We start from the raw sequence: 19194 nt of genomic DNA, 5'->3' as shown, positions 1-19194 counted from the left end.
TTTGCTGGATGTATTTAGACCATTGCTGACCTAGTATATCATGGTATATATAATTAACACAAACAAGGGGTGAAAATTATCATCTTGTTGCTGTACTATAATTAAATTTAGCTGCTGGTGAAAATATGCATGTCATCTTTATTGGCTAGCATTTATAACTGATTTTATCAGTATCAGGGTGGAACCTCAAAATGTGAGCAAAAAGGCTCAAAAATTCCCAAGCCACAGAACTCTAAATGTTTTGTATTAAATTTCACATTAACGACAGAACTACCATACAATCCAGCAATTCCACTTCTGAGTATTTATCTGAAGAAAATAAAAACACTAACTTGAAAAGATATATGCACCCTGCAGCATTATTTACAAAAGCCATGATATGGAAACAACCTAAGTGCCCATGGATGAATGAATAAAGATGTGGTATATATACACAATGGATTTTCAACCATAAAAAAGAATAAAACCTTGCCATTTGCAACAACATAGATGGACCTCAAGGGCATTAAGCTAAGTGAAGTAAGTCAGACAAAGCCAAATGCCATATGATCTCATTTATATGTGGAGTCTAAAAACAAAACAAAAAACCAAATTCACAGATACTGCGAACAGATTGGTGGTTGCCAGAGATGGGAGGTAGGGGGTGAGTGAAATGGGTGAAGGGGTCAAAAGGTACAAACTTCAACTTATAAATTAAATAAGTCATGGGGATGTAATGTACAGCTTAGTGACTACAGTTAGTAACACTGTATCGCATATTTGAAAGTTGCTAAAGACAACAGATCTTAAAAGTTCTCCCCTCAAGAAAAAAAATTCTGTACGTATGGTGACAGATGTTAACTAGACTTATTGTGGTGATCATTTTACGATATATACAAATATTGAAGACTATGTTGAACATCTGAAACTAATATAATGCTATAGGTCAATTATACCTCAGTAAAAAATGTTTTCACATTAACTATCATTAACAAAAAGCAAGCAGTTTCTGAAGTGGTTATAGCCAGACTAACAGCAGGTTGAGGGCAGGGATTTTGCTAAGGGTCTACCCTTGCCAGCGGTGTTTTCAGCCTCCACACACATACAAAATAGTACTTACCCTAACTATTATGCTAGGCATTAATATTTTCTCTGCAACTATATATACATATACTTTTTAAAATGCTAGCAAAGAAGCACTTCACCGAATTGATTCCATCACCTACTCATGCTGTAGTCGCCCTCTTGGCTGAAAACTAGAAGCATCTGAAGAGTTTCTAATATATCCTGAGGCCCAGGCCATATCCCGGATTAGAACTTGGGGGTGGGAGCCAGGCATCAGGATTTTTTAAAGCTCCCTGGGTGATTCCAATGTTCAGCCACAGTTGAGAAGCCTAGCCTTAATGGGTACTGCATGATCCACAGTTTGAAAAGCCCAACATGCATCTCACAGTTTCCTCTCTACCAGTGGTTCTTAAGCAGGGGTGATTCTGCCCACCAGGGAACATTTGGCAATGCCTGGAAACATTTTTGATTGTCACAACTGGGAGGGAGGAGCTACTGGCATCTAGTGAATAGAGGCCAGGGATGCTGCTAAACATCCTACAGTGCACAGGACAGCCCCCATAACAAATAATTATCTTAAATGTCAATAGCGTCATGACTGAGAAATCCTGGTTTACGCTTTGGACTGACCGAACGTTACTGCCACTCGAACATCTACTGTATCCCCAAATTGGATCCCCAAATTGACAGCTCTTTCTATCCTAGAAATTGGGCCATTTAGTACTTAATAAAGAATAATAGAAACTTTCTGGTTTGTATTGGCTTGGGAAACCCAGAACTAATCATTAATAAGCTGAGCGTAAACTATGACCACTGACAACAGTCACCATTTACTGTACACTTACTATGTATCAGGCACCATGAAGTGCTACCAAGTGTAGTAATGACACTTGCTACATGTCCCAATGCTGGTTATAAGCAACACCAGTGGGGACCATTTAGCTTTGACCTTGTTTTGACATCACCTGCATGAGAAAAAGCTCCTGAACCAACTACCTGCCAACGATAACCATGCCAACCTATGCATAAATCCTCTGAAGCTTAGCTACTCATCAACACTGAACTTCAAACAATGCTTATCTGATTTTCTGACTTAAGCACTGTAGTAAAATCTTCTTTTCACCGAAAAGCACTTGTGCTAAAAAGTCGTTTTTATTAAGCCTGTCACCGAAAAAACCCACAACAGTCCAAAGGCCTTTGTCTCACTGCCAGCACAGTTCTGAATGTTTAGGCAAGCATCCCTGGATGTTCTGCTCTTTTTTTCTCATTCATGTTACAGCCATAAAATAAAACACTTGGGCTTTAAATACGTTATGCAGAGAGTACATTTCTTCAGAGTGGAAGGTGGGATAGATCACCCTGGTGCATTCCAGAGGCAAGAATGTGAACAGTGTAAATAAGAGTAGAAATGGGGAGCAACTCGGAATGTATCCTGAAGTAATTAAAAACGACGCCACCATGTAGCTGACTCCTCAAAAGGGGCAGCTCCCTCCATACGCTGTCCACTTCGCGCGTCCGTCTCCCCCAGGGCCAGCAGCAGCACAGATCATACATTCAGGGTTGAGGAATTTGGAAAAGGAGTCAACTGCCTCTCCTCAGACACATTCCAGTGAGAAGAAAGCAAAGCTGCCAGGGGCAGGGAAGCGTCCCTGACTGTGGGGCAGTGGAATTTTCTGCCGCGGCAAAATAGGGGATAGTCAGCACCCCTTCTGACCGCCAGGTCTCTCACTCTGACCACACACCCCCAACGAGTTTTACAAGGTGGTGTTCTTTCCACCTGATCCTCAGGATGACCTGTGAGGTAGGCTAGTCTGATTTCCACGGTAGAGAGGAGGAAACCTCCGAGAAGCTAAAGGCCTACCCAAGGTCAGAGAAGCAGCACCCAAGGCAGACCAGAATAGGACACTTCGGACTCCCACTGACAGATGGCCACCGCCTGAACCCTTCCAGAAAGAAGACCTGGGTAGCTCCCAAGGCAGAAGAGGTCTCTTCCTACTTTCTACTTGTAAGATTTGCCCTCCGTCCACTTGTCTGAGGTAGGCCTTCCAGACCAAAGAATTCCTTCCTCTTTCTTCCATGAGATAAGCCTTCAAATGTTTGAAGTCATCACTCAACCCCAGTCACGACTTCACTTCTTCAGGGCAACAGTCCCAACTCCCCCCAACTCCTCCCCAGACACCAAGGTTGTCAGAGCTTCATCAGCATAGTCTCTGGTATGTGGTGCCTGGAACAAGACCTAGGGTTTTGGGTGTGGTCTGATGAGAGGACTGTGAAGGTGAGTTTTAGGTGTCAATGTGACTGGGCTACAGGGTACCGGATACTTGGTCAAACATTATTGTGAGTATTTCTGTGAGGGTGTTTTTGGATGAGATTAACATTTAGATCAGTAGACTAACTAAAACAGATTGCCCTTCCTAATGGGTATGGGCCTCACCCAATCAGTCGAAGGCCTAAATAGAACAAAAGGCTGACCCTTCCCCGGAGTAAGAGAGAATTCTCCTGCTGATGGCCTTCGAACTGGGCATCAGCTCTTCCTGGTTCTACAGCAGCCTGCTGCCCTTCGGACTCAAACTGGGACATTGGCTCTGCAGAATTTGAACTTGCTAGCCTCCAGAATCACATGAGCCAATTCTTTACAGTAAATATCTTTCTGTGTCTATGTGAATATTGCATGAGGCCCAAGATGACATCAGCTTTTATATCAGCTGAACCCTACTATTATCTCATAGCCATTAATTTATACTTTAAACATACATCCAACAAATATTTATTGAGTATCAGGTACCTTTCTAGGTGCTGGGGATATACTGGAGAGGGTAACAGACAAAATTTCCTGTTTTGTGAAGCTTACAGTCTAGTAAGGAAGTCAGAGGCACAAAATATAAACAATGAAAATATATGTTAGTAAGTATGAAGGAATGATATAAATTGAGAGAACAGGAGGGGGCACTATAAAGTGTTGTGATGGGACAAGTCTAACTGAGAAAGTCACTGAGCAGGTGAAGACCTGAAGGAGATGAAAGAGCCGGGCACGTGGATGTCAGGGGAAGAGTTCTTGGGTGGAGGCAGTGGCGAGGGGACAGGTCTGGCGTGGGGAAGGGACAGCAAGGAGGCCAGTGTGGCTGGAGCACAGGGGTGAGGGGCAGATGGGTAGGAGGAGAGGTCAGAGATCACAGAGGAGACCAGTAGGTCCAATAGGACCTTACAGACTGTTGCTAAGGACTGTGGTGTTTAGTCTGGGTGAGATGGGCCACCACTCAGAGTTCATGAAAACATCTAACAGATGTTTTAACAGGATCACTCTGGCGAATAGGGCCAGTCTAGACTGAAGGGAGACAAGGAGCAGGAGACCAGTAGTGGACTTCTGGAATAATCCAGGGGAGAAAGAACAGCAGCTCACAGCAGCGAGGTGGAGGTGGAGGTGGACACGATGATACCTAAAGCCCCAGGTCTTTATTTTATCAGCTTGAGACTCCTTCCCTTACACCTTCCCTTACACCTTGCCTCACATCCCTCCCTTACACCAGCGCTTCTGTAATATAAATCAAACTCTTTACCCGTATTTCAACTCTGTAGAGACCACATAAAAATCCTCATTCTGTTAGCTGTCAAAAATCTCTAAATTTCGTGTGTGCACCATCTAAACATTCATCTAAATCCCTGAGAAGCTGAGCCAGACAAGGCTGAGGTCTGTGACTTACAGGCACGCTCCCATGCTGACCCAAGCACATTAAACAGCACTTTCCCAGGTTGTTCGCCAACTACAAAGTAACCCAACGGAATTATCCTTATCTTGCCTGTAAGGACGTCATGCTAGAACCTGTTAAGAGCCCTCTGGAAATAAAGACATGACACATCAGTATCACCACTCCTATACCAGTCAGCACTCCAGTCCCTGTCTAATCTTCCTGGTGTGGTGTCTGTCCTTACTGGAGTCCGGCTTGGGTTAAAGTTTGTGGAAGAATAGATATATAAAGAGAATAACAAAAAACAAGAAGTAGAAGGAAAAATAGTACTTTTCGAATAGGAGAAGCGGTTACAATCACTATTGCAAGGATAATAACTACATGACTGAATATGGAATTGCTTTTAAAAAGTTTTAAAAGAGCAAGGGTTTTTTTTTTTCAACATTTTTATTTTTTTTTTAATTTTTTTTTTTTTTTGCAATACGCGGGCCTGTCACTGTTGTGGCCTCTCCCGTTGCGGAGCACAGGCTCCGGACGCGCAGGCTCAGCGGCCATGGCTCACGGGACCAGCCGCTCCGCGGCACGTGGGATCTTCCCAGACCGGGGCACGAACCCGTGTCCCCTGCATCGGCAGGCGGATTCTCAACCACTGCGCCACCAGGGAAGCCCCACAACATTTTTATTGAAGTATAATTGCTTTACAGTGGTGTGTTAGTTTCTGCTGTATAACAAAGTGAAATCAGCTATATGTATACATGTATCCCCATATCCCCTCCCTCCTGCATCTCCCTCCCACCCTCCCTATCCCACCCCTCTAGGTGGTCACAAAGCACCGAGCTGATCTCCCTGCAGAGCAAGGGTTTTATATTTGGATAAAGTGGCAGAAACTTTCCAAGGCAATTCATTCCCTCCCCCATCTTCCACCTTATTTGTAGGTCCTTGTGCTGCTACCACCACACTCCCGGCCCTTGTGTCTCAACCAACCTAGTATCTCAACCATTACAGTAACCTCCTGCTGTCCACGCTCCCAATCCTGTCTCTCTCCATCCCTCACCCACCAAGGAGATCTTTCTACAAAGTAAACACATGATGAGGCAGGATAGCATCTAAGCATCTGCACTGGCACGGGACCAGAGAGGGCCTCTGCCTGCCGCACTCCCCACCACTCCCCACCAAAGTACTTGTCACATGGAACAACTCACAATGGCAGAACACATCATGCTGCTTCACATCTCCTGGGTCTTTTTACCTCCTGTTCCCCACCTGGCTTGCTCACCCCCTCTTGCTCACCTGGTAACTGCTCCTTGTCCTCAACAGGTTTTCACTTTCTCTGTAAAACCTCCCAGACTCCCTTTCTTTCCTCGGGATGGAGCTACCCTCCGTCCTTCATGCACACCACTAGCCCAGCCCTCTTCTCGCATGAACTGCTACTATTTACCAGCAAACCTGCCACCCCACTTGACAATCACTTGAAGGCCAAGAGAGTGCCTAGTTTGTTCTGAATCTCTTGGCCTGGCAAGGTGCTGGGCACAAAGCAGGGACTCAGTAATTGCTTGTTGAATGAAAGCTCAATGGTGTTACTTACAGGAAAGGCTATGCCATAATTTCTTTATTCTCACAACACTTACTTCCCTCACTGCCCAGAGACGATCTTCTGGCCAGGCTTTAAAGCTAGTATTTGATTTTTCACCTAATAGCTCCATCTAAAAATCAATTATTAAATCATTTAGTAGTTCCATGTCTCCCCACAGAATCCACTAAACTTTCCTCCTGCTTGCTAATTAAAACCCAGTTCCCTGAGCTCTGAGAATCCTGAATCTTACTTAGCAAGCGTCCACTGAAGGGGCAAATGTGAAGCACCTGACTGTCCAACAAGCCCCAGGCTTCAAAATGCAAACTGAGCCTCCCCTTCTCCCGACTGCTCTTCCCTACTGAAACCATGCACAGCATTTGTATTTTACATTCTGGTTATGCTACCAGACTTTTCAAAAAAGCAGAACATTACTCTCTCTGCCAGTGCTGGGAGTTTTATTACAAGAACTTACGGCTAGGCAACAAGAGCCAAGTTTATTATTTTTTCTGGATCAGATTCAACAACCTTGTCCAAAAGAGCAAGAAACAAGCAAAAGAGGCAACCAGCCCTTTTGTTTCCACACCTGCGTTTAAGCTTTAACTCTTAAAGTCCTAAGCAGACCCACTGAAGCCTCAAGATTGATCTCCCCAGCCTCAGTGAAGGGAATCAAATGCTGGCTAATGGGTGCAGACACCATTTTCCTGGAACTGAGGCTCTTCGTCTTAGCACTTATCTCAGCACATCAGCTGACTCAGAGGCCTGGCGGTTGCCTCACAGTCTCTCTGCGGCCTCCTCCATGCTGGTGTGGTCTTTAGGGAGGAGGGAGAGAGAATCTTTGCTGAGGATAATGCCATATTGTAAGGCCTCACCTAGTCCTACCCACCTCCTCCTGCCTCATCCACGCCCCCAGATGAAAATGCAGGCCGCACGTAATTGCACGGGTGGTGATTGAGTTTCCTCTGAAGTTTCTCCTCATCTCCTTCATGTCTACTCACATGTTACCTTCTCGATGGAGCCTATTTAAAATTACAATCCAACCACCCGGCAGCCCCCACCCTAGCACTCTGACTCCCTCACACCTGCTTTACATGTTCTTATTTCTAGATTAGAGTATAATATAGCCAGCTTCTAAACTACCGTGTAATTTACTTATATATTATGCTTATAGCCCATCTCCTCCCACTAGAATGTAAGCTCCTTCAGAGGCTGGGATTTTAGCCTGCTTCGTTTATGGGCATATCCCAAGTGCAGTGTTGGGTATAGAAAAGACACTCAATAAGTATTAAATGAATGAATGAATCCTGAGGTCCCATTAATTGGCAGTGGCTACCTAAAGTTTTGTGCTGGAAAGAATTCTGAGGTCATATTCAGGAGCAGTGGAGAAAGGGGAATGAGTGCCATGGTCACTCATGTGTCTGCCAGGGGCTCAGGGCAGGCTCTCCTGGCTCTGCGGCTGTTCAGTACAGTAGCCACTGGCCATTGAGACCTTGAAGTGTTGTTAGTTAAATTGACCTGTGTCATAACTGTAAAATACATACCAGATTTTGAAGGTGTAGTAAAACCAGTGTTAAGAAGAAATTTCACTGCTTCCTGAAGTGTGATCCTCAGATCAGTGTATCACAGACAAAAGTATGTTAAAATGCAGGTTCCAGGGTGGGGTGGGAATGTAGGGTCAGGCAACTGCATTATAATCCTCCACCCACTACCCCATGATTCCCAGGCATACTTGAGGATCACTGCTCTGTGCCATAGATAAAAATATTATGTAAACTCCAATATTTGTAAAGCGTGAATAGGATTGCTTGGAGAACAAGCAAGAATTTTCTCCCTGCACTGGTTAAAAAAAAGCTAAGAGGGTGAGAGTAAAGCCAAGTCATTTTTGGAGTCATCTTCTTCTATATCTAAAAAGATAGAAATGGGCCCTGTGAAATGAGGAGCCATAGCTCCCCAATGATAAAGAAATGCTTGCTGAAATCTCAGAGGAAAATCTGTTCCAGGAATCAAGCTCTCTCTCTCTTTCTCTCTCTCTCTCTCCCTCTCCCCCTCTCTCTCTCTCTCCCTCTCCCCCTCTCTCTCTCTCACACACACACACGCATGCACGCATGCACACCCAATAGCTGGGCTGTGGTCCATTTGGAGCCTGAGTTATCGCTTGGGTGAGCGCCTGCTATTCAGGTTACAGCTCCGTGAGGCTGCTTTAACTCGCACACGCAACTTCGCACATTTACATGACTTTGGCATTGCTGAAAGTTCAACACTTGCACAATCAGGATCAGCTCCTCTCCCTCTTCTGTCCTGCTCTACCCCCAACCTTTACTATTCCTATTCCTTTTCCTTGACTCTTGCACTGACACATCTCTTTCTGGAGATGCCTGCTTAGGAGAACAGGAAGAGGAAAACAAATAAAGCAAAGAAAAACACATGGGCATTTCGGAAACACTTGCCATGCCAAGAATTTGCTAGTTCAATTCTAGGGGAAAAAAAGACTTATGGTAAAGTAGAATAGGCATTTCTCTAGAGTTTAGGTTTATGTATAAGTAGGATCTATGCAGATTGGCCTGAGAACTCGTAACAGTGCCCACACAGAAAGGCATTGAGGAGATTATGCTTTGATGTATTTTGTGCACCAAGTCCAGCAAAAACAAACTTACATCAAGTACTGGAACAGTCTTGAAATATTTACCTCCCAAATGAGGATGGAACCCTACATTCTGAAAGAGGAAAATCACACGTTCTCCCTATCCCAATTCCTGGGAGGACTGCTTGCCTAGTTCCTCCAAAGTCTCGTGATATGAAATGTGATCTGAAACATGTTTTTCTACTAACCATATATCATGACTCAATGTTTTTCTCAAAGTTTGTTTTAAAGAAATAATAACTTCCATGCCCATGAACCTACAGTCATAATTTGCAAAGCTACATATTCATGAGCCATGTGATTGTGGTCTCTGCCAGTAGTGCTGCACTCAAGAAACACAAATCCATGCAACCATTTAAAAATTCTTGGATGAAAAAAAAAAACTCTTGGATGTTTTAATTTTGTATCCACAACCATATTACTCTGTCCAATAAAATGAATTAAAATATATTCAACAATTTTTCTCAAAACATTCATGATGATCATCCTCCGCTTTTAATTTTTATTCCTGTTGAAATATAAATGATTGAAAGTGCCTTCTGTTCTTAATGCCCTACATGTTTACACATGTCCAAGAGGAAAGCTCTGAGATGCTACCCTCCAAATAGAAACACGCACAAACTTGAACGTAAGCCAGTACAAAAGCAATACTCTAATCTCCCATGGAAATGTTACAAAAACGATAGTATATGTGAATACGTATATACACAAAGACAAGCAAAATAACTCACTGCGTCTGAAAGATGAACTCAGTCCCCACAGGTTACCAAATTAATGAAGCATAAGCTGGTTTATAGTATAGAGTTTTCCAAAGTAGAGCCTCAGGCCACACAGGGATCCTCAATGACCTTACAAAATCATCTCTTGAGCCTCTTAAATTTATCCTTTCCCATATTCCAATGCAGCATGATGCTAGAAGGAGCTTGACCCAAAATTTAAAGTGTATTTATCATCTAAAGGGTGTTTTTCAGGAAAAATCAATAAAATGTTGGCATCATTACCAGTACTTGCCATGATCCTCAATCTACTGTGGCCCTCCAAGTGTGCCTCTGGGAAATCCCTCACCAAGAAGGATACTTTCTCCTATTTTTCTTTTAAGTTACATCCAATCTGCCGACCCAGGTTCAAGGGCACAAACTGAATTTTACAAGCAGCTGGCTCCAAACAGGTACCTAGAATTCTCTTTACAGAGTTCCTCTTCATCAAGACTGACAATCTAAGTTCAATTTTGCAGACAAGGAACTTGAGGCTCAAAGAAGCTAAAGAATCTGCCTGAGGCAGAGTTGGTAAAAAGCAGGATTGACAACAGAAACAAACACCTCGTTTCTCACTCGAGAGCTCTTTCTACTCCACCTCCATGAAGTAGTTGCTACTAAGCTCAAGAAATCAGTAGAGTAGGGTAGACAGGAGCCCCCAGGACCCTGGATTAATAGAACACTGGGAGAGAAGTCACACAGGCGCTTACTGATCACTTAGTGCATATTCCATAGATTCTGAATCCTCACATCTGACAACTGAAGAAACTGTTGTCAGAGTTTCTTCTGAGAGGTTAGGTAAAGCCCCAGATTACATAATTTTAGCAAGGGATGAGTGCACATTCAAACTGCATCTGCAGGACTCCAAAAACTATGCAATACAAACCTAGGTTTTTACAAAGAGTGACAGGGGAAAGCAGTAAGGCAGAGCAGGGGGTTGTGCCTTCTCTTCCTCTTGCACAGTCTCCCCGTCAGGTTGTTTCCTTCTCTCTCTCCCTGCCACCTTCCCCAGAAGCTGGAGGATCTATGCTGGTGAAAGTGGAGGAGAAAGGGAATGGAAGGGGCAGACAAAATCGTAGTGACTGTTATGGAAGCAAAAAATTGCTTGGCTGGAAGAAGAGAGATCTGCTAAACAACAACAGCAAGAAAAACTGCCAAAGAATCTGAAAATGATCGAATAGAGACTATAGTAGATCTAGCATGACGAGAACATCAGGCTGTAATAATTTTAAATATAAATGCTTCTGTGACGTTCAGTTTTATATGTCAATTTGGCTTGGCTATAATCTCCAATTATCCAATCAAACACTAATCTAGTTGTTGCTGTGAAAGTATTTTGTAGATATAATTAAAGTCCACAATCAGGTGGTTCTAAGTAAGGGAGATTATCTTAGATAATCTGTGGGGGCCTGATCAATCGGTTGAAAGGCCTTACGAGCAGAGCTGAGGCTTCCCTGAGGAAGAAGAAATCCCACCTGTAGACAGCAGCTTTGGCTCCTGCCGGAGAGTTCTGGCTGCCCTTCCTGACTACTGGCCCTACAGGTTTCTGACTTACCTTGCCTGTCCCAACAGTGTCATAAGCTGATTTCCTGCAATAAACCTCTCCCCGTATATACCCACAGCTTGTCCCCTTTTTCTGGATAACCCGGGACTGACAGCTTCTGTGAATGGCTGATATAGGCCCCAAGAGAAATGGAGCTGCATATTCTGGCCCAGAAACCACAGATCTAAGAACACTTTGGGGGAAAAGGGTTCTAAAGGACATTTCCTTGGGGGTCAAGATGAGGGTGGGGCCTTCAACCCAAAACAACTGTTTGGAGCCCTCTTGAACTTCCTAAGCTTAGCTTTCAACCAAAGGCAGGCCGTGTATTTGTGCCCACCCCCATTTCACAGTCTCTGAAGACGACTGCGGTGATCTCCTATGCCAAAGCCAAGAAGGCTGAACTGAACACGCTTCACAGCAATGAAGAAATGATCCCCAGAGGCCTAAGAACAGATGCAGATATTAAAGCAGGGCATCCTGGTGGAGCTGATCCAGAGACAGGACAACCAGAGGAGCCCAGGGACACAATATTGCTGGGAAAGCAGCCAAGAAGCAGTTTTTAAATCCTTACCCAAATGACGTCCCTCAGAAGGGTCACCCAACTACCTTCCTTACACTACCTATGACTAAGAGATAATGGCAAGGGCTCCAAGCAAAGGGGGAAAAGAAACAGGGAAAGAGGGGCTCAAAACACTTGGAGGGTTTAATCACTTTTAGAATGCTTTGCTACTTTTAAGGCAGCAGCCACTATAGCTCACTTCCAGCTATTGGTAGAGCAACTGTAGCACACTATTTCAGAAGCTTCACATGGTGTCTAGGAACACCGTTGTTATGTACAGTCAGATGTGGTCAGGACCACCTCCCACATCTAGGTCTTGGGGAAAATCATTTATCCTAGGTATCTTCCTCTGCAAAGGAGAGCCCTGGACCAGATGACAGTGGGTAATTAAAATCTAATATCCTGGACTTCCCTGGTGGCACAGTGGTTAAGAATCCACCTGCCAATGCAGGGGACACAGGTTAGATCCCTGGTCTGGGAAGATCCCACATGACGCAGAGCAACTAAGCCTGTGCGCCACAAGTACTGAGCCTGCGCCCTAGAGCCCGTGAGCCACAACTACTGAGCCCGCATGCTGCAACTGCTGAAACCCACACGCCTAGAGCCTGTGCTCCGCAAGAAGAGAAGCCACGGCCATGAGAAGCCCGTGCACCACATGGAGAGTAGCCCCCATTTGCCACAACTAGAGAAAGCCCGCACGCAGCAACAAAGACCCAATGTAGGCAAAAATAAATAATAAATAAATTTATTTTTTAAATCGAATATCCCTGCCTTACCTATTACTCCCATTCAAAGTATAACTTCATTCAATCCCAGTGTCAAAATCTGGGATATGTGATGTAAAGGGAGAAAGTAGGGGGAGTCTAGCCCAAACTACTAATCCCCATCATTAAAAAAAAAAAAGATTTTTTATTATTATTTTTGCTAATATTTATTGAGCACTTACTTTGTGCCAGGCACTATTCTAAGCACTTTACACAGGTTAGAGCCACCAGTCATTGTGTGACCATGCACAAGTTAACTCAACCTCTCATTGTGTCAGTTTCCTCACCTTAAAATGAGGATAATAAGAGTACTTACTTCATAGGCTTATTATGAAAATTAGAGATCAAATGGGCAATGGCCACTGTGGGCTTTTGCCAGAGATGGCAGATGGATAAGCTCCTGACTTCCAGGTACAACCTGCTTCCTAGTATCGCAGCTATGTCATTCACCACCCAAAAAGGACAAGGCAGAAGGAAGCAAACCAGTGATGACTCCTTGGTCCAGGGGCATTAAAAGTTTGCAACAAAGACCCTAGGTCATCTGGGGACAGGGTATAAGGATCAAGGGCAAAGGCAGATCCTGAGATATAAATTCCACTCTGGACAAAGAAATAAGGAAGACTAAAGGGGCTTCTTCCTCCCCTGAAGAAATCTGCTTCCAAGCCAGAGAGCTGGATGATGGAGGCCTGAAATCCCAGAACTGGGTTGCCTCAAATAAACCCAACGACTCTGTCTAGGAAGGAGTCAGGCCATCCTGCAGTTCTTTTCAGAGACAAGGAATGTCAGCTACCTGTGGGGAATGCTTACCAAGGGCCTCACTCTGCAATTTATGAGAAGACCAAGGCAACGCCAATGAGCTTTCAAGTCAGCCTCACTAGAATTTCCCAGGAGACAGATTTCCCCCATACCATGACATGAAAAGAATATTCTGCAATCTCCCTTAACAAAACATTTGCTTTTTCTACCAAACAGCTCTCTGGAGGCAGTCCACCACATTAACCAAGGGCACTAGAGATGTAACATTTGATACAACTGCCCAACACTTGGGAAGGGCAGATTCATCAGATTACCAGATCAGCCTTTAACAGTAAAGCCTTAAAGGGCAGCATGGGACTCTACACAAAAAAAACATCAACCTTCTGCCACAGAGCCATGACAAAGCAAGTCCAGCAGAGGCAGGAAAAGTCCATGCTTGCGTGAACCCTTCAGGACAGGATGTCTTGATCAGGAAGCATACACCCAGGCAAACCTCCTAAGGCCAAGGGGCCACTCACTGACAACATTCATCAGCTTTAATACAACGAGTTAGGATAAATCCTAGGAAGTCTTTCAAAAACTCTTTCTGGACCAGGATTACCAGTCCAAACTGGACTCTTTCCAATGCTCTAATTACCTCAGTGACATTTAGGAAGAGCTCTCTCACCACAAAAGGGCTAGAAACTCACTCCTAGGAAATATGGTAGTTGACCAACCCTAGTTCATGAGAGGATCAAGCCCCTTATAATTAAGGCTCTTATGGACAAGCCACAAAACCAAGAGATAAGCAGCCTCTGGGACAAAAATGCCTGGTACACAACCACTTGGAATATCCCACAGGACACAGTGAGTCATTCCACAAGAGATATTTTTAAAAAAAGAAAAAGGAAGAACCAATCTTGAAACATTTAGTTATTTAATCTGCCTTTAAGAGAGAATTTTTTGGGGGAAAGACCTCACTGGAAAATCCGAAATGGTATATTCAGACTCCTATATATAGGGGTGACACTTCTGGTTGAGCAAAAAGCCATGCTTGTGTCTGCAACCCTGAGCCCTCTACCACATGCTGCTCCCCGGTCAGCCTCACAGAAGGAGCTGCCTTCATTGCACTTGGAATAAGAGGATTCTCATTTGCTCCAGTTTTCACAATCCAGCTGTGGTACTTCCCAGTCTCCTAACCATCCCTCCCACACCACAGGAAGCTCCTTGAGGGCAGGGCAATCCACCCCATTTCTCTCTGGAGCCTCCACAGTTAGCGCAGTTCCCAGCAGGCACTGAAAACTGGGTGTTGGATGAATGAACAAGTAGATACAGAAACCGTCATACGAGGTATGCTAATGTCATGTTTTTCTAAATATGGGAAGAACTGCCAAACAAGAGAAAGGAGGAAGTTCTAAAAGAAAAAAAAAAAAATCATTTCCAGGTTTTTAAATGCAACACAGTAGAGAATACAGAAATTTTTCAAAAGTTCCCCCCTCCACAAGCAAACTTGAATGTCTGAGTTATTCAGAGGGCATTTTGGGGCGCTCAGTGTCCAGTTACACATCACTTGGATTCAGAAAAGGAATTTCTGGACATGCGCGGTGGTACAGGCTGTGCATGTCCCTTCCTAGAGCAGCGCTAAGCACACATCTGGGGCTATTTAACAACTGATTGGAAATTTCGCCTTCTGATTTCCAGTTAAATACTGGGCACAGGAAAACAAATAGCACTTGTTTTTCACTGAGCCTTGTTAGTCATCCAAACTGCAGTGCAGACCAGAGAACTGCCTGTGGTTTGGTGGCAGAGCCCCAACATATTTGGACCTTTTCCCCCCCAAGTTTAAGTGAAAGGAATAAACCGATTTTGGCAACCTCAGCTTCTTCACCCACCCACCCCACTCAAAAACACAAAACAAGGTTTTAAATATTAAGCATGTTCCTGGTATTAATTTACATTTTTCATTAGGGTTAAATTTTTATTTGTTTTTAATCCAAAGCCAAGAGCATAGAGTTTGGTTTCTCTCATTTATTTCAATTGCCCTGCTCTGATATTTACTTGGATTTGCTGAAGAGGCAATGTTCAGATTACCATTTTCTGTTTCCAGTTAAACTGGGATGTAATATGTAGCAGTTGTACTATCAAAGAATGAGAGTTTGAAAGCTGGGAGGAACTTCAGAGATTGACTAGTGCCACCTCTTCACTTTAGAGATGAGGAAACTGAGGCTTGGGTAGTTAAGCGATTTTGCCCGGTGACTGATGTATATAACTGGTTATTGGCAGAACTAAAGACTAATAAAATTGGGCCTCCTGACACCCAGGCCAGAGTGTTAACTAGAAACAAAAATCTGAGTTACCTCTAGGTAGAACTGCCAGATAAAATCAGGACACCCAGTTAAATGTGAATATCAGATAAACAATGAATAACTTTTTAGTATAAATATGCCCCAAATATTGGAAACTCTACCTCGAAGACCAATATCCCCTTTGATTCCCCACCTTCATTCAAACACACACACATTTACATGCATTTCTTTTCTGATTTCACTGATAAATGGCTAGGAAAAATAAATCATAGTACTGTAATCCCAACAGTGAATGAGGTTGGAAGAAGTTGCTGCTTATTTCTTGAGACTTTCCTAATCTTAAAATACATTTTTCCCCTCACGAGCATGCAAAGCAACAAGCCTGATGTCAAAGGGCTGCAAAGTCCCCTGGATTAGACATTTCATGTTATTAGAAGCCAGGCATTAGGGTCTCATCTAGAGAATTTCTGCTTGTCCCAGGGTTCTAAGTCTGTAGACCTTTTAGGAGAGAGTGCTTAGGTTTGTAATACAAATAAAGCAAGATTTTTTTAAATAAAAATCATGGAATAAAGTAAAATGATTTTAAATTTTGGTTCACTGATTTTACAACATCACTTTTGAAAAGAATGCTGCAGCAAGTTTTTTTTCTAACAGCTTTATTGAGATATAATTCAACCTTATATATAATTCTATTATATAAACTATATAAACATTATATATTATAATTCATCCTTATAATTCACTTTATTGAGACATCGTAATATTCCTCCTTTTAAACTGTACAATTCAGTGTTTTTAGTGTATTCACAATTGTGGCAATAATCACCACTACCTAATTTCACAAAATTTTTATCACACCCCCCACCCCCACCCAAAGAAACTTCATACTGTTAGTAGTCATTCCCCATCTTCCCCTCCCACTATCCTTTGCCAACTACTGATCTACTTTCCATCTCTATGGATTTGCCTGTTTGGGACATTTCATACAAATGGAATCATATACTATGTGGCCTTTTGCATCTGGCTTCTTTTATTTATGTTTTCAAGGTCCGTCCATGTTCGGTATGTATCAGTACTTCATTCCTTTTAATGGCCAAATAATATTCTATTGTATGGATATACCATTTTTTAATCCATTCATCAGTTGATGGACATTTAGGTTGTTTGCACTTTTTTATTATTATGAATAATGCTGTTATGAACATTTGTGGATGAGTTTTTCAATGGACATATGTTTCGCCCAATTGTCTTCCAGAGCACCATTTTACCTTCCCACCAGCAATGTATGAGAGTTCCAATTCCCCTATATCCCCAACACCACTTGTTCTTATCTGCCTTTTTTTATTATAGCAATCTAGTGGGTGTGAAGTGGATCTCATTGTGGTTTTAAATTTGCATTTTCCTAATGACTAATGATTTTGAGCATCTTTTCATGTGTTTAATGGCCATTTGTGTTTTTTCTTTGGAGAAATGTCTATTCAAATTGTAGCATGTTTTTAAAGACAATCTGGTACTGTGGCTCTTCCCAATCTTTTTTTAGCAACCTCAAGTTAAAAGTTCATACATCTATTACATAGTTGAGCTACCATACTTCTTCTTTGATGCAGAAATAACTGTATAAATAAAAATAAGCTTAGATGATCCTTCTAAGAGAGTTTTACTTGTACTTTCAACATGACAGACTGAGAGAGTAGGATTATTTTTATTTCTGATTGCTCTGAAGGATAACTCTAACCTACCCAATTTTCTCTGGGCTATCCCTACACCCTGCAAAAGAAAACCTATGAGGCTGTGAGAACTCCATTGCGCGTGTGCACACCTGTGTATGTATGTGTGTGTGACATACTCAAAGATCTACCACTTCACACTCAGCCTGAGATAACCACTCTCATCCATTCCCATTTCCTGGGTAACCAGAACAACCAGATAAAGGAACTGCACTTGCGGAGGAAACTCAATCCCACTTTCTCCCTACATGACACACTCCCTCTTGCCTGCACTGTGGAATCAAGAGAAGGACTAAAAAGATTTAACAGTAGCAAACAGATACCTTTTTTAGACGGTATTAAAATATGTTTTCAGTCACCCTCGTGGATGGCTGAGACATTTTGAGTAACACAAGGTCCTGCTAACTGATTATGAAAGGTCTCCTTTTTTAAATTGGGCAGTTATAATAATGCAGACATGACAACTTAAAAGGTTCACCCTGATAGATGAGTAGATGCCATTACTTGAACTTTTCTCACAACCTTACTTAAAAATAATTATAATAACTGTTGGGAATTCCCTGGCGGTCCAGTGGTTAAGACGCCATGCTTTCACTGTTGAGGGTGCGGGTTCAATCTCTGGTTGGGGAACTAAGATCCCACAAGTTGCGCGGCACAGCCAAAAGTTTTTTTTTAATTTTTAAAATAACTGTTAAAGTATTGTAACTCTACACAGAAAGTAAAGACAGCTTTACAACAGTAATGCAAATCCTTCAGCAATATATAAAGGAGGAAGCAAGGACATACACATCTTCGACTGAGAATCAAGGGACCCACCCTCTCTCCTCAGCTCCCTTAAGCTCTCCAGGTAACCTAAGAAAAGACACTGATGGAAACGGCTAAGCTTCAGTTTCCAAAGATTCTATGGGCCTTCCAAAGTGTTTGGATGAACCACTTTACGGAAAATAATTTAGTTATCTTATCCCTAACCTTCAACTCTTAACTACAATAAATGGATAAATGAAACACACCATTGATTTTCTGTCCAGATCCCTCTGCTGCAATGGCTGTCAAGTCATTCATTTCAGGTTACAGAGAACAAGGGAAGAGCTTGCCTTGCCTTCTTTCTTTCAGCACAGTCTCTGTTAGGGAGAGCTGCCCAGCTTGTGAGAGAACTTGTATCACTCGTCGTCTAACTATCTGAGAACCTGAATGAACAACAGATGCTCCACCATCTCTTCCAGGCCATGAGGAAATGTGCAGATAGAGAAAACCATGTTCCCTAAAGAAGGCCTGCAGGACAGCAAGGCAGAGTTCACGTGTCCCACAATTTAAATCTTTGATTTCTCCCAGTGCTGCCTCCCTTGTGTTGGTAATTTGAGATTTATCACTTGATCTACAATCTCCTTACATGGGATAAACTCCAAATAGGGTCGATATTCAATTGTTTACTAAAACCGTCTCCTGTGGTTCACTGTTAGTGCATCTTAAGCTGATGGCCAAGAAGCAGTTCTTACAGATATTAAACAAAATTAAAGCAAATAAATAATAACTAGGAGTAAGATACTTTCCCTTAAAAGTCACAGAGAGGCAGTTTAAAGAAAGAATCCAGAAAGTGATCAGTACAGCTATGATATATGTGGTCCACACTTTTCATCTGGACCTACAGCCCAGAGAAATGGGAGCTCTTTTCAATCTGGGGCCGGCCAAGCTAGACATTTCGTAATTAGAAATGTAAATTCAACATCCTTCCCAAGTGTTCTTTACTATGACTAATAATAAATAGCAACAAAAATGGTAGGTAATGTTTATGAAATTATAAGTGCCAGGTCCCATACTAAACGTTTTACATGTAATCTCACTTAATCAAGAAAACAACCTCATG

At 42.8% G+C, this 19194-nt stretch overlaps 1 protein-coding gene and 1 long non-coding RNA gene across 18 annotated transcripts in view; both read right to left on the bottom strand.

Moving 5' to 3' along the window:
• Nucleotides 1-19194, bottom strand: part of LOC136794872 (uncharacterized) — a 340829-nt gene that overhangs the window by 74355 nt on the left and 247280 nt on the right. The window lies entirely within an intron of this gene.
• TGFBR3 (transforming growth factor beta receptor 3) overlaps nt 1-19194 on the bottom strand; it is a 200584-nt gene that overhangs the window by 53190 nt on the left and 128200 nt on the right. The gene's annotated exons all lie outside the window — the stretch shown is intronic.

This window comes from Kogia breviceps, chromosome 1, assembly GCF_026419965.1.
Source record: "Kogia breviceps isolate mKogBre1 chromosome 1, mKogBre1 haplotype 1, whole genome shotgun sequence".
Classification (NCBI taxonomy): domain Eukaryota; kingdom Metazoa; phylum Chordata; class Mammalia; order Artiodactyla; family Physeteridae; genus Kogia; species Kogia breviceps.
Note: the sequence above shows the minus strand (reverse complement) of the source record. Positions and strands in the feature narration are given on the sequence as shown.